The sequence below is a fragment of the Tachypleus tridentatus genome, chromosome 2 (genome assembly GCF_004210375.1).
Source record: "Tachypleus tridentatus isolate NWPU-2018 chromosome 2, ASM421037v1, whole genome shotgun sequence".
NCBI lineage: Eukaryota > Metazoa > Arthropoda > Merostomata > Xiphosura > Limulidae > Tachypleus > Tachypleus tridentatus.
The window spans coordinates 132359124-132373220 of NC_134826.1; the positions used below are offsets into that span (position 1 = coordinate 132359124).

Below are 14097 nucleotides of genomic sequence, written 5' to 3' on the forward strand. Positions count from 1 at the left end.
CTGAAACGAAGCGTTAATCGGTTAACACCTAACGAAATTTAGTCGTTTGTGTTCAAGCATTAGCGTTGTCAACATCTCTCATTTACATCTCCTGTGTTACATTTGGTAAAAATATGGCAAAGGCTTAAAAGTTGACAAAGTTTTAATGTGGCAGAATTGTCGAACTGCAAAAGAAAGGTCTCTCTCAACGCGCCATTGCCTGAAGGCTACGGAACGAGAATTTCAAGTGGACGGCCCAAGAAAATTTCGCCGGCGTTGAGCAGGAGGATTCGACAGGTTATCCGACAAGACACCAGCCGATCGTCGAACCAGATTAAGGCCCTTATGGACGCAGAATTCAGCTCAAGAACAATAAGACGGCATCTACGAGAGAAAGGTTTTAAAAACCGTAAACGTCTTCAAAGGCCACTCTTTCTTCCACACCACGAAACAGCTCGGTTAAACTTTGCTGAGAAGCACCAAACATGGGACATAAAAAGTAGAAGAAAGTTTTGTTCTCTGATGAAAAACAAATAACCTGGATGGTCCAGATGGCTTCCAACGTTACTGGTACGGTAAGGATATCCCACCGGAGACATTTTCTACACGACACAGTGGAGGAGGTTACATCATGAACTGGGGCGCCTTCTCTTCCATGGAACAATGGAGCTTCAGGTTATACAGGGGTGTCAAACAGCAGCTGACTACATTAGCATGTTGGAGAGAGCATCCTTAATTGACTGAAGGCCCTCGCTTGTGTGGAAATGACTGGATCTTTTAGCAGGATAGCGCTGCAATCCACAATGCCCGCAGGACATTGGACTTTTTTCATGGCGAATTGCGTGATTCTTTTGGACCATCCAGCGTGTTCGCCCGAACTGAACCCCATTGAAAATATTTGGGGGTGGATGGCAAGGAAAGTCTATAGAAATGGACGTCAATTCCAAACAGTGCATCATTTTCGTGGAGCCATCTTCACCAATTGGAATAGCATTCCAACCAGCCTTCTGCAAATGCTTATATCGACCATGCCAAAGCGAATATTTGCAGCTATTCGCAATGATGGCCGTGCAACTCACTACTGAGACCTCTTGTTTGGCATTTCCTACCCTGTTTAGGACTTCTTTTTGATATGGTCTTAAACTTTTGACCAGCTGGTATTTAGGCTAATGTCATAGTGTTTATATTTTCCCTATTAAGTGCTGAAAAAGTTTTTTTTTATTTTCCCTTCTCTTATTTTCATTTTTCGAAGCTCTATTCAAATAAGTGGTTGAATCTAACAATGCAAAATGCATATTGTTTCTTTATGTTCATTGGCTTTAAGATTTTGGCCAGCAGTGTATTTTAATATACAAATATTAAAACAATTTGCAATATTGATTGTTGCAAATAATGATCTATATACAAAATTACAAACTCGCAAACAATATCGAGTCTTCTTTCTGCTTTGGTTTGTTCTGAATCTCGTGCAAAGTTGCACGAGGGTTATCTGCGCCAGCCATCCCTGACTTAGCAGTGTAAGACAAGAGGGAAGGCAGCTAGTCATCACCACCAACCGCCAACTGTTAGTTACTCTTTTACCAACGAATAGTGGGATTTACAGTCACATTATAATGCTCTCACGACTGAAAGGGCGAACATGTTTGGTATGACGGAGATTCGAATACGCGACCCTCAGATTACGAGTGGAGTGCCTTAACCACCTGGCCATGCAGGGCCATTCTTTCTGGTCTAAAAAATTCCTTGAGATCTTATCAAGGTTTTACGATGAGCGAATTAATTTCAAGTTGTTGTTGGTACAATTCACTTAACAAAAAAGCTAGCTAGCTCTACATTCCTTGCTAATCATATATCGAGGTTTTCGTCACTGAAGTTATACAATACCTTCGTAAAATACTAATGTCCAGTGTGAATCCGCTGGAGTTAAGCGTTTGTAATATTCGAAATCCATAAATGTTCCTGGTCAAGTACCTGAAGTTTCCCGATCAATTAGCGTTAATTACAGTGATAGTTTCCGAGGTTTATAGTATACAGCAAATCAATAATATATTCTGTCTCTTGGCTCATCGCATTGGTTACATTTATAGGCGTGAGGAGAGTTTCTTGAAACTTAAATTTATGCAACAATATAAACAATACACCAGTGTATGCATACACATATATTGTTGATTCTTACACTCGACAGTATTCTGCCACTTTAGTAAATAGGTGGAAATTTCGCAATACAGATTTAACTATATTTAGTAAAACAGATATATTATAGTAAATCCGTCACATCCTGTACTTAAGGTTTTGAAAGCAACACGATAATTAAGTAAGAAAGCTAACTTCTGTGGGTAATGATAATATCGTTTACACTAGAATTATGATCTTTTAAAAATCACTACTAGTTATTAAGATTGGGCAATGACATTTAACACTGTCCAAAGTGGATTTAGGTTTAAACTGGTATTGGTGTTAAAGTAGTTGTATAGATATCTAACCGAACCAAGAAGTACAAAGATAAACAATAAGGTGGTTTGGTTACTTTCTGTTTCGTATCTTAACGATGGTTTCTTCATTTGTTTTTGGGTTTGTTGGGTAGAGAAACAAGCGAAAGGAAGTGTCAATCATTTTTCAAGTAAAACTCTCTCTCACTGTCGATATTTCAGAGTGTATGTATGTATTATGACAGTTTAGTACTTTGATCGTCCCTACATATAGAGTCGACGGACTTTATAATGTTTTAGACCATATTTTAATAATAAATGGCTGAAACTTGGCACTGTAGTTACGTATTAGGCATTACAATTTCTATTATGTTTTTTTTTCAAAATTTACGATATTTTAAATTAAATAATGTAAATTCACAGTGAAATAAGTTATTATGAGCTGTTCATTTAGTAAGGGCTAGATTTGGTCATTTTGGAACTACAGATGGCTCTGTATACAGGCTAATGTTACCAATATCAATTAAAAATTCTAACGAAATATGCTTTACAGGCAATGCATTACATCGATGCATTTTTTTGAATAACAGTTACAAGTGACATTGTATTGTTATGTTAACTGCCTTAATGTAATACTTATAACGTTTTATAGTATGCCATATATATTAGCATGCGATACTTCAACTTAATGAAACCTGATGACACTAACCCTTTACCCTGAAGAAGGAAGGAACTGTTGAATGTGCAAGGGTTTCATCAGATTTCCTTGAGTCTGATTTACCAAACCTTTTTTTGTTTTTTTTAAATCTCGAATGTAACCAACAGTTTTACGTACTTTACATAATTTTTGTTGAGAAAGCAAGCAAATACAAAACTAGATCCATATCACTTGTTAGCCTGCCACAGCCAGGTGGTTAGGGTCGTAACCTGAGGGTTGTGGGTTCGAGTCCCCGTCATATTAAGCATGCATGCCCTTTCAGCTTGGGAGTGTTATAAAGTGACGGTCAATCCCACTATTCGTTGGTAAAAGAGTAGTCCAAGAGTTGGCGGTGGGTGGTGATGACTAACTGCCCTCTCTCTAGTCTTATACTGCTAAATTAGGGACGGCTATCGAAGGTAGCACTCGTGTGACTTTTACGCGAAATTCAAAATTACCAAACGTATCCTGTTGTTACCCATCCACACTTCTCCTGAAGCTAATTCTCCAGAAAACCTCATTCCCGAAACGCTAACTTACCTTTTTAAGTTCTGGATAAGACGGCTAATTTTGAGGCTAAAAAACTATATATTCACAGTGCTCATTTGTTGATTGTCCCCAACAGAATGAATTACTCTGATTGGTTTTGAAAAAGAATAAAATAATCACAGGAGGAGAGTAACAAGAACCAATTAAAGGTTTTGATTTTGTAAATGAACCATCAAGATGTTACTAATAACTTCTAATATTATAGGTTCAGTGTATTCTGGACCTAATAAAATGGTCGTTAATAACTTGTTTATTTGTTCCAGAATTTCGCGCAAAGTTACACAATGACTACCTGCGCATGCTCGTCCATAACATTCAACTAATGGACCAGAGGGTAGCCAATTACTCAAGAGCAGTCATCGCCAACTCTTGAGCGTCTGTTGTCTTATCAAATAGCCCCCCCCCAGTGGCTCAGCGGTATGTCTGCGGACTTACAACGCTAAAAACAGGGTTTCGATACCCGTGGTGGGCAGATCACAGATAGCCCATTGTGTAGCTTTGTGCTTAATTCAAAACAACAACAACTTATCGAATATCAAGATTTGATCGTTAGTTTTACAGCGTAATCATACTTCGAGCATGCAAAGAAATAGACCACGCCTGGTCGATTTTAAATATATATATAGGAGTATCTCTGTCAGCTGTTTTACCCTATAGCTCCCCATGATGTATATTTAACTGCTAAAGGTTTCACTCCTTTCTCCACAGAATTTGATAATTCGCTTTTACCTATAGTCCATTCTCGCATATAGACTTAATTATATTTTCATCAAGGTGCTCGCTCAACTATATCGCTTGGTTCTGCGATAAGCCTGAGAACTAATAACACTAAAAAAATCGAGGTTTGATACTTATACAGATAGTCCATTTCGTAGCTTTACACTTAATAGCTTAACAACAACAAAAGAACTCGTTAAAAATAATTATAGAAAGATTTCCCTCACAAATAATGGAATTCGAGTTGATTCAGAAGTAAACATCAAATTACTATGAAGAATCACATTAAAATACGTGGTTGATAAAATAATAGATTTTTATATAAGACTAAAACCAATTATAATAACAACGTAGAACTTACTATTTGTTGCTACCTGCTTGTTTGTGCATACTGCATTAAAAATATCTAAAATGTACTTGATCCATTACGACGGTTAACTAGTAATGGGAACAACAGATGGCGGTGAATTTGTTTTAGTGGTTACCATCCCACCATTTAACTTTCCCAGGAGCTTTCCCAGAATATAAAACATAGTTTGCATAATTGTCGCAGAAAATTCACTTCGCATTTTAGGTCTATGGGCGCACTATAAAAGTTACGAATAAATCACACTATTTTGTTAGGCCTAGAGTTGCACAAAGGTTAGCAGTAAGTGTTGTTGACTAGTCAATACGAAACTGGCAACTAAATCACAGGCCTGAGAGAGGTGGGTCAGGGGCACTACAGTCCCAGGGCCTAGGGAAGTATGGGATAAAAATAATGTATTCTGATTTTATAATATACTCAAGGAAAAATAGCAGCACTGCAGGAAATCGCTTTGCCTCACAAAATACCTTTTTGTCCGAAAAATGTAAATTCTAAACATATTTGGCTTCCGCCCACCAGAAAAATTATTCATACACCCATGAATGTACCATGAATTTATGAAGACTTCAAAAAGGGGCCCGGTGACATAATTGTCCCCAGGGCCCGACCTGCCTCTCGACGCCTCTGGAAAATCACACTATTTGGTTAGGCTTAGAGTAGCACAAAAGTTAACGGTGAGTACTGTCAACTAGCCACTGTAAAATTGACAAATAAATCACACTATTTAGTTAGGCCTAGCGTTGCACAAAAGTTAGCGGTGGGTGTTGTTGACGAGCCAATACAAAACTGACAACTTAATCACACTATTTGGTTAGGCCTAGAGTAGCACAAAAACTAACGGCGGGTGCTGTTGACTAGTTGCCTATACTCTAATCTCTCAGTTCAAAAGTGAGGAGAGCTATGTGCAGGTATATATTTGGTATTTTGCGCAAAAAATCTAAATAAAATACATTAAGTTCTCGAACTTAATCCGTTCCAGAAGGCTGTTCGAAAACTGAATCAGTTTTTCCCTTAAGAAATACTGTAAATTAAATTAATCAGTTACAGACCTCTAAAAATTACGCAATATGAAGCATTTTAAGTAAAAATATTGCTTATTTATACCTGTATAATAATACTTACGTGTATAAAGTCAACCACAAAAACTATAAACACAATAAAAAAAAACAATAAATGAAAATTTAACTGCACTTTACTTGTGCTGAGGAGAGCTGATGGCGTAAGTGAAAGATGGTGAGAAACGTGGAGAGTAGGAGGGTTATTATTGTTTGGAAGGGGAGTCACCTTCCATAAAAACGTCAGGTAACTCTCCTTATGGGGTTCTTTCTCTTTTCTGTCTACAACCTGCTTGAGACTCACTGGACCTATTTCTCACTGAAAACTTGTCTCATGAGGTTTGTTTCTGCCTGCATTTTAAAATGTTTCTGAAGTAAGACATGGCATTGTCATTGAAAAGGTTTATTCTACGGTTTGCTACAGCTTCGTCAGGGTGAAATTTTTCCACAAAACTTTGTAACTCTCCCCATTTTCCACACATTTCCTTGATTAGTGAACTAGGAACATCCTCCCTTCCCTCCTCCTCATCTGACGACACTTCCTCAGTTGCCTTCTGTTGCTGCTCCTTCTGAAGGTCTTGGAGTTCTTCCGTGTTGTGGTCTTCCACCAACTCCTCCACATCATCACCACTCATATTCAAGCCCATACACTTGCCTAGTGAGACAATATCCTCGACAACAGGCTCAGCCTCAACGCCTTCAAAGTCTCTATCTGCTATTGAGTCTGGTCACAATTTCTTCCAGGCTGAGTTCATGGTCCTCGAAGACACTTGCCTCCAGGCTTTGTCTATGATCCTCAAGCAATGGAGGATATTAAAGTGATTTTTCCAGAACTCTCTGAGGGTTAACTCTGTGTTAGAGGTCACTTCAAAGCACCTTTGAAATAGTGCTTTGGTGTAGAGTTTCTTAAAGTTCGATATGACCTGCTGGTCCATGGGCTGAGTGAGAGGAGTCGTGTTAGAGGGCAAGAGCTTCACCGTAATGAAACTATACTCCTCCACCAACCCGTCCTCCAAGGCTGGTGGGTGAGCAGGTGCATTGACCATCACAAGAAGGGCCTTGAGTGGCAACTGTTTTTCCGTGAAGTAATTCTTTACACTTGGGGCAAACACTTCATGGATCCACTCCATAAAAAATTGCCTGGTTATCCATGCTTTACTATTAACCCTCCACATGACATTTAGTTTACTTTTCAAGATATTATTTTTCTTTGAAACCCTCGTGTTCCCAGAATGGTACACAAGCAAAGGCTTAAGTTTTAAGTCCCCACTTGCATTACTACATAACAATAGAGTTAGCCTGACCTTCATTGGCTTGTGTCATAGCAGTGACGTCTCCTCCTTGGTGATGTAGGTCCTCTTTGGCATTTTCTTCCAAAAGAGGCCTGTCTCATCACAGTTGAACACTTGTTGGGGAATAAAACCCTCAGCTTCTACATAGTCCTTAAATTCCCTAACAAATTTATCAGCAGCGTCTTTATTAGAACTGGCACCCTCCCCATGTGTCACCACACTATGTATGCCACTTCTCTTCCTAAATTTTTCACACCACCCCTACTTGCCTTAAAGGCATCACTTGTATCAGCACTCGTTCCAGGGGTGTTTTTCAGGAGGTCAGCATGCAACTGCTTTGCTTTCTCACAAATGATGGTCTCAGAAATGCTACCACCAGCTAACTGTTTTTCGTTTACCCAAATCAACAACAGTTTTTCCTACCTCTTCCATTGTTTGTGATCTTTGTTTCGTAAGCACTGTCACTCCTTTTGCAACATCAGCTCCTTTGATGACCTCTTTATTTTTCAGTATGGTGCAGACATACCAAACCAAACTGTGTAGCAAGGTCAGACACGCGAACACCATTCTCATACTTTGCTATGCGATCGTTTTTCACCTCTATTGTGGCTCTAACAACTTTTCTTTTTGGTTTGCTGCTTTCATTATTCTTCTTTGACCCCATGGTGGCTTATTTAATCAGAATATTTAGAAAAAAAAGAAAAACGAGAACGTTCACCGCAGATTTTAGCGGGGGTGTGGACTGAGCGACAGGTGCGGGTAAAATGTTTTGGGCAAGCTTGGGCCGAAAATGGTCGAAGGGTCGTTCGGCTCATTAGTCGGGTTATTTTGGGGGTTCGGGCCACGACAACTTGGTTCGGGAAACGAGTTTATGTTCGACAACGAGACATTTTTTTTCTCAAACGATATGTTCGAAAACCGAATTGTTCGAGAAAGGTGTCGTTCGAGAACCGAGGTGCCACTGTATATACAAATTTCATATTTCAGGTTAAGAAAATATCATGGTATAGAAGATTTAGTAATCGCATTGGAACTGTTTAGAGAGTACAAACATGAGCCTGGATTGGAACTGTTTAGAGAGTACAAACATGAGCCTGGATTGGAACTGTTTAGAGAGTACAAACATGAGCCTGGATTAGAACTGTTTAGAGAGTACAAACATGAGCCTGGATTGGAACTGTTTAGAGAGTACAAACATGAGCCTGGATTGGAACTGTTTAGAGAGTACAAACATGAGCCTGGATTGGAACTGTTTAGAGAGTACAAATATGAGCCTGGATTGGAACTGTTTAGAGAGTACAAACATGAGCCTGGATTGGTACTGTTTAGAGAGTACAAACATGAGCCTGGATTGGAACTGTTTAGAGAGTACAAACATGAGCCTGGATTGGAACTGTTTAGAGAGTACAAACATGAGCCTGGATTGGAACTGTTTAGAGAGTACAAACATGAGCCTGGATTGGAACTGTTTAGAGAGCACAAACATGAGCCTGGATTGGAACTGTTTAGAGAATACAAACATGAGCCTGGATTGGAACTGTTTAGAGAGTACAAACATGAGCCTGGATTGGAACTGTTTAGAGAGTACAAACATGAGCCTGGCATGAACAGGCAGTTAGGGCGCTAGATTCGTAATTTGAAGGTCACAGGTTCAAATCCTCGTCTAACTAAACATGCTTGCCCTCTCAGCGGTGGGAGAGGGCGTTATAATGTGACAGTCAATCCCACAATTCGTTGGTAAAACAATAGTCAAAGAGTTGAGGGTGGGTAGTGATGATAGCTACTTTTCCTCTAGTCTTATACTGCTAGACTGGGGACGGCTAGCGCAGATAGCTCTCACGTAGCTTTGCGCGAAAATTTAAAAAAAAAAAAAGTTTATAAATTAAAAGGCCCGGCATGGCCAAGCGTGTTAAGACGTGCGACTCGTAATCTGAGAGTCGCGGGTTCGCATCCCCGTCGCGCTAAACATGCTCGCCCTTTCAGCCATGGGGGCGTTATAATGTGACGGTCAATCCCACTATTCGTTGGTAAAAGAGTAGTCCAAAAGTTGGCAGTGGGTGGTGAAGACTAGCTGCCTTCCCTCTAGTCTTACACTGCAAAATTAGGGACGGCTAGCACAGATAGCCCTCGAGTAGCTTTGTGAGAAATTCAAAAAACAAACAATAAATTAAAAAATACATATGTGGCATGTAAACTGTATGTGTATATACATATTAAAATAAGACAAACATTACCTTATGTTTTTCTAAGTGTTTTTAAGATCTAAGGGAAAGAGAGTCTGACAAAGAATTTTCATGTGTTATGAGACAAACAACTCACAAGTAAAAAGAGTAGAATGTAATACTAGACGTATCTGAATAACTCGAAGTTTGGAGACATAATATCTGTCAGATTAACGTTTTATTATATCTCATATCTAACGAGTGCTGCTTAGTACGGAGAAAATGCGAGATTCTGTACACTTATAAAGATGTTTAACTGTTGACATTTTAAATCGATCTATTTCCTAAACTCAGATCACATTTGTTATTGTTTTTAAACAAGTGCCCCGAAAACAAAAGTAGGAAAATAGTGTTAAGCCATTCCACTGATTGGTTTAACAGTTAGCTAGATTTTCAAAACTAATTAAAATATCCTTGCCGTTGCTTGGATAAAAACGTCTGATTTTTAGCCGTGGCATAACGGCTCCGCGTTTTTTCAAGCACAAACTTTTAACTCGTAACTCCAACTCCGTCATCTCTTGACCGATTTGAGATCTAATTACACATTTAGTCTCACAAAATCAAACTCTTCGGATTGATGTAGTTGACCATGCCCAAGGTTTCATAAATTAATTTACTTTAATCCTGTCGAAAATAACTTCAATTTGTGGGTAAGCTCGTACAGATCCTGATAAGTAATCAAATCGACTCATATATACGTGCCGCTCGTTTGGTGGCGCTGGCGCTTAAAGAGAACAGGTTATTATACATTAATTTACTGTAGGTCCACCTATAGGAACTTCAAGAGCTACGGCTATAGATTTTCTCTTGTTTTTATATTGTTCTTTATGTTATATAGACACAATTATTGCTACTTGCGACAACTTGAAGTCCGTAAGTGACGTCATTTTGTAGATAGATGATTTGTATATTGATAAAATTATGATATTGTTAACCATCTAGTTATGGAAATAAGATACTTGTTCGCGTGGATATTACTGCTACACCTAGCTAATTATATTCCGATTACATAAGCTAACTGTAGAACTTGCCGTACTTGACGGACACGAACAAAGACAATTATGATGTAAAAATGTCTTTTAAAACGAAACTAAACATCGACAGCGGCCTAAATACATTTTTTTCTCTTTTATAAAATTCGAAATTTAATATGATTTCAAATTGGTTCCGCTGTTCGCTAGGTAGCAATATTAGATCCCCATAGCAACAGTCAGAATAAATTAGATCCGCCACCAAATATCGAGTTTCTGAAGCAAGAGAAAGATTCACTTCAAAAGCTGAAACCTTTCTCTGATGACATAAGTTACAAGTCGTGATCGGACATCACTGTTTTCAGCTGTTTAATTTGAACTTCAGTCTTCATGTATGAAGACAATATTTTAAGAAACCATTCGAAACTGTCGCATGAGCCTTCATATTAATCAAAATTCATTTTCTTCTGCAAGAATGCTTCTCAAAGCAAAAGTGTCTTTTATTTGTACCCCTGGTGAGTAAAATCTGATTTAGAGACTGGCTGTTGACACAACGCAAATAATCCATTGTGAAGCTTTGCGCTTGATAACAAATAAAACAATCTTTATATGAACGTTCTAATCTCGTGAGATAACCTAATTTTTGAAAGCTAAGTCACCCATTAGTTCTTACCAAAACAAATATGCAACAACATACCTTAAAGTGATATTCAAATTAGACAAGGAATTAATTTTTATAGATGGTCGAGCGAATGTTGTCTTGGCCCGGCATGGCCAGGTGGGTTAAGGCGTTCGACTCGTAATCTGAGGGTCGCGGGTTCGAATCCCCATTACACCAAACATACTCGCCCTTTCAGCTGTGGGGGCGTTATAATGTGACGGTCAATCCCACTATTCATTGGTAAAAGAGTAGTCCAAGAGTTGGCGGTGGGCGGTGATGACTAGCTGCCTTTCCTCTAGTCTTATGCTGCTAAATTAGGGACGGCTAGCGCAGATAGCCCTCGTGTAGCTTTGCGCAAAATAAAAAACAAACCAGTCTCTTGGGTTACGTGGGTTTTGATATCAGAGTCCTGGTATAAGATTTGGTTATTGTTTTGTAAAATAGCTTTAGATATTTGTGTTTTTGAGGAATAAAAATATCATAAGTTATTGTTTTATGTAAGGAATAATAGGTTTGAAATGTTTTTTGTGAAAAGCGAAGCGATGTAGTCTTGTTGATTTAAAATCATTTTAATACTCACTGATAATCCAATAAAATTAAGTATAAAAAAGTAATATGTTACAATCTGTTTATGGTAAACAAATTTAATGTTCAGTTAAAATCTAAACCATTTTAGAGAGAAAAAAAATGGGTAATTTAAAAATTATTTCGTATTTTTCACAGTGATTACGAGCTCGATCAGATCTTAAAGAAACACTTTATGAGAAAGCCAATTAACGTGAAACTCGGAAAACAGAGGCATATGTCTCTCTGACGACTCTCATAATGGCATGAAACATTAAGTTGGACAATTATAACGTTTAGGTTACAATATAATAATTTAAGGTGATATTGGTTGGACTACTTTACTCAAGGCCAGAATGATGGACAGCGATATTGTGCCCAATACATTAGAAGGTTATTCAAATATAAAAATCAGCTAACCCTTCCTTGGGTTAAATACAATAAATCAGAAGCGTTGCTAGGCACTAGTACACATGGCCCGTACTCTGATATTATTACCAGGCTTGGCCAGGTGGCTAGGCCGCTCGACTCATAATCCGACGACCTCAGGTTCGAATCCCCCTCATACCGAATATACCTTTTCAACCGTGAAAGGGCTATAATGTCACGGTCAGTCTCACTATTCATTGGTAAAAGAGTAGACAGTGAGTGGTGATGACTGGCTGCCTTCCCACTGCTAAATTAGGGACGGCTAGCGCAGATAGCTTTGCGCGAAATTCAAAACAAAGAAACAAACCCTTGCCATCTTGCTAATATTCTCCGATCTCGGTATGAAGAGGTATTAACGACCCTATGAACAAAAATGAAAATTTGTTTTTGTGGTAATGGGTGACACGTGGAGGGATGGCAACTGGAAATGGCTTCCCATGTTCCACATCACAAAGAACCATACACTCTTTTTTTCTTTCTCTTTTAGAGAAATATTTGAAAATATTAAACACCATTCGTCTTCAATTTTTAAAGTGAATTGTGTTGGAGGGCTGATCGAATTAAGATGCTTCTGAAAAATCAATTAACGTGTTGTTACTAGGCCATCACAACAGAAACGTATCATCCACCTATTTTGCTCACATCTTGGGAGTTTTCAATGATGTTTCTAGCGCAGAATTACAAAAATAACAACAAAAAAAACATGAAAATTTCTGCTAACAGAGATGGTAAAAAGAGAAACGTTTATTCTATTTGTAAGTTTCATTGCCTACATTAAAACTATTTACACACAATTTTGTTACACTTCTAATATTATTTACGTGGAAGAAAGTTACCAGCTAGTAATGTATTTTCGAAACAACATAACACTTCATCTGCTGTCGTTCTTGATGACGAGAAACATATTTGAAATAAAAATTGAAACTAGATTCAAAGAACAGAGGAAAATACTTTCATATGTTTTTGAACACTGCAAATCAAATAAACACAACATAACCATAGAAAACACCCAGATACTAAGTAGGGGAACAAATATAAACATACGTAAAATTTAAGAAGCCCTACTTATACAGCAACTAAAACCAAAATTAAACCAATATAAAGGAACTCCTTTATACCTGTACCAATTAATAACCTAATAATCAACTGCAACGCCTCCTATAATCCCGTATCCGTTTGTACCCTCGTCCCTCAGACACGTGCCCGACAACGGTCACTTGCAAACTCTCTCTTTCTTAATCTGAAGATGACGTAGGAATGTCGAAATGTTGTTCTCTCCTCATCAATAAAAGTGTTAATGTCCATATCAGCCGTTCTGAGATACAACTTTGTCTGCTGGTACATTTGTGAAAAGCAACACCACATTAAAAGAAAATAGTTCCATCTGTATTAATATTCTTTACCTTATTATGACGAGCTTCTAACCCGACACGATGAAGAATGTGTTAAAATATTTTTAACATGAAGTTACTATGAACTCTGGTATTGTTTTTACCCTTATTTATATCTTTCTATGCTTCCATGAAAAAATATTAATTTTCTAATGATTAAAGAAAAAATCACTAACAGTAGAGTAAAGATTAATTCTATAGGGATGACCAGTGTCAATATCCCTGACATTATAATCAAGATTACCATAGGGCTGAATAGTGTTCAAAGCAATAATCCAACAGACCTTTTATTTTTTTATCTGCTCTCTGAATGAACTTGATTTCAGTTCCTATGTTTGTTTTGAATTTCATGCAAAACTACTTGAGGGCTATCTGCGCCAGCCGTCCCTAATTTAGTAGTGTAAGACTAGAGGGAAGGCAGCTAGTCATCACCACCCACCGCGAACTCTTGGGCTACATTTTATCAACGAATAGTGGGATTGACCGTCACATTATAATGCCCCCAACGGCTGAAAGGGCAAGCATGTTTGGTGCGACGGGGATTCGAACCCGCGACCCTCGGATTACGAGTCGAACGCCTTAACACACTTGGCCATGCCGGGCCCAGAATAGAGAAAAGGCAGCTAGTTATCACCACTCACCGCTAACTCTTGGGCTGCTCTTTTTACCAACGAATAATGGGATTAGATGTGACATTATTAGGCCTTCACGGCTATGCCATGCTATAGTAATGGAAATTATCTCTATTTATCTATATTTTCACGCTATTTTTCA

The 14097-nt window shown here is 38.3% G+C and overlaps 1 protein-coding gene across 3 annotated transcripts in view; it reads left to right on the top strand.

Moving 5' to 3' along the window:
• The window catches only part of LOC143245135 (inaD-like protein), a 59811-nt gene that overhangs the window by 21248 nt on the left and 24466 nt on the right, over positions 1-14097 (top strand). The gene's annotated exons all lie outside the window — the stretch shown is intronic.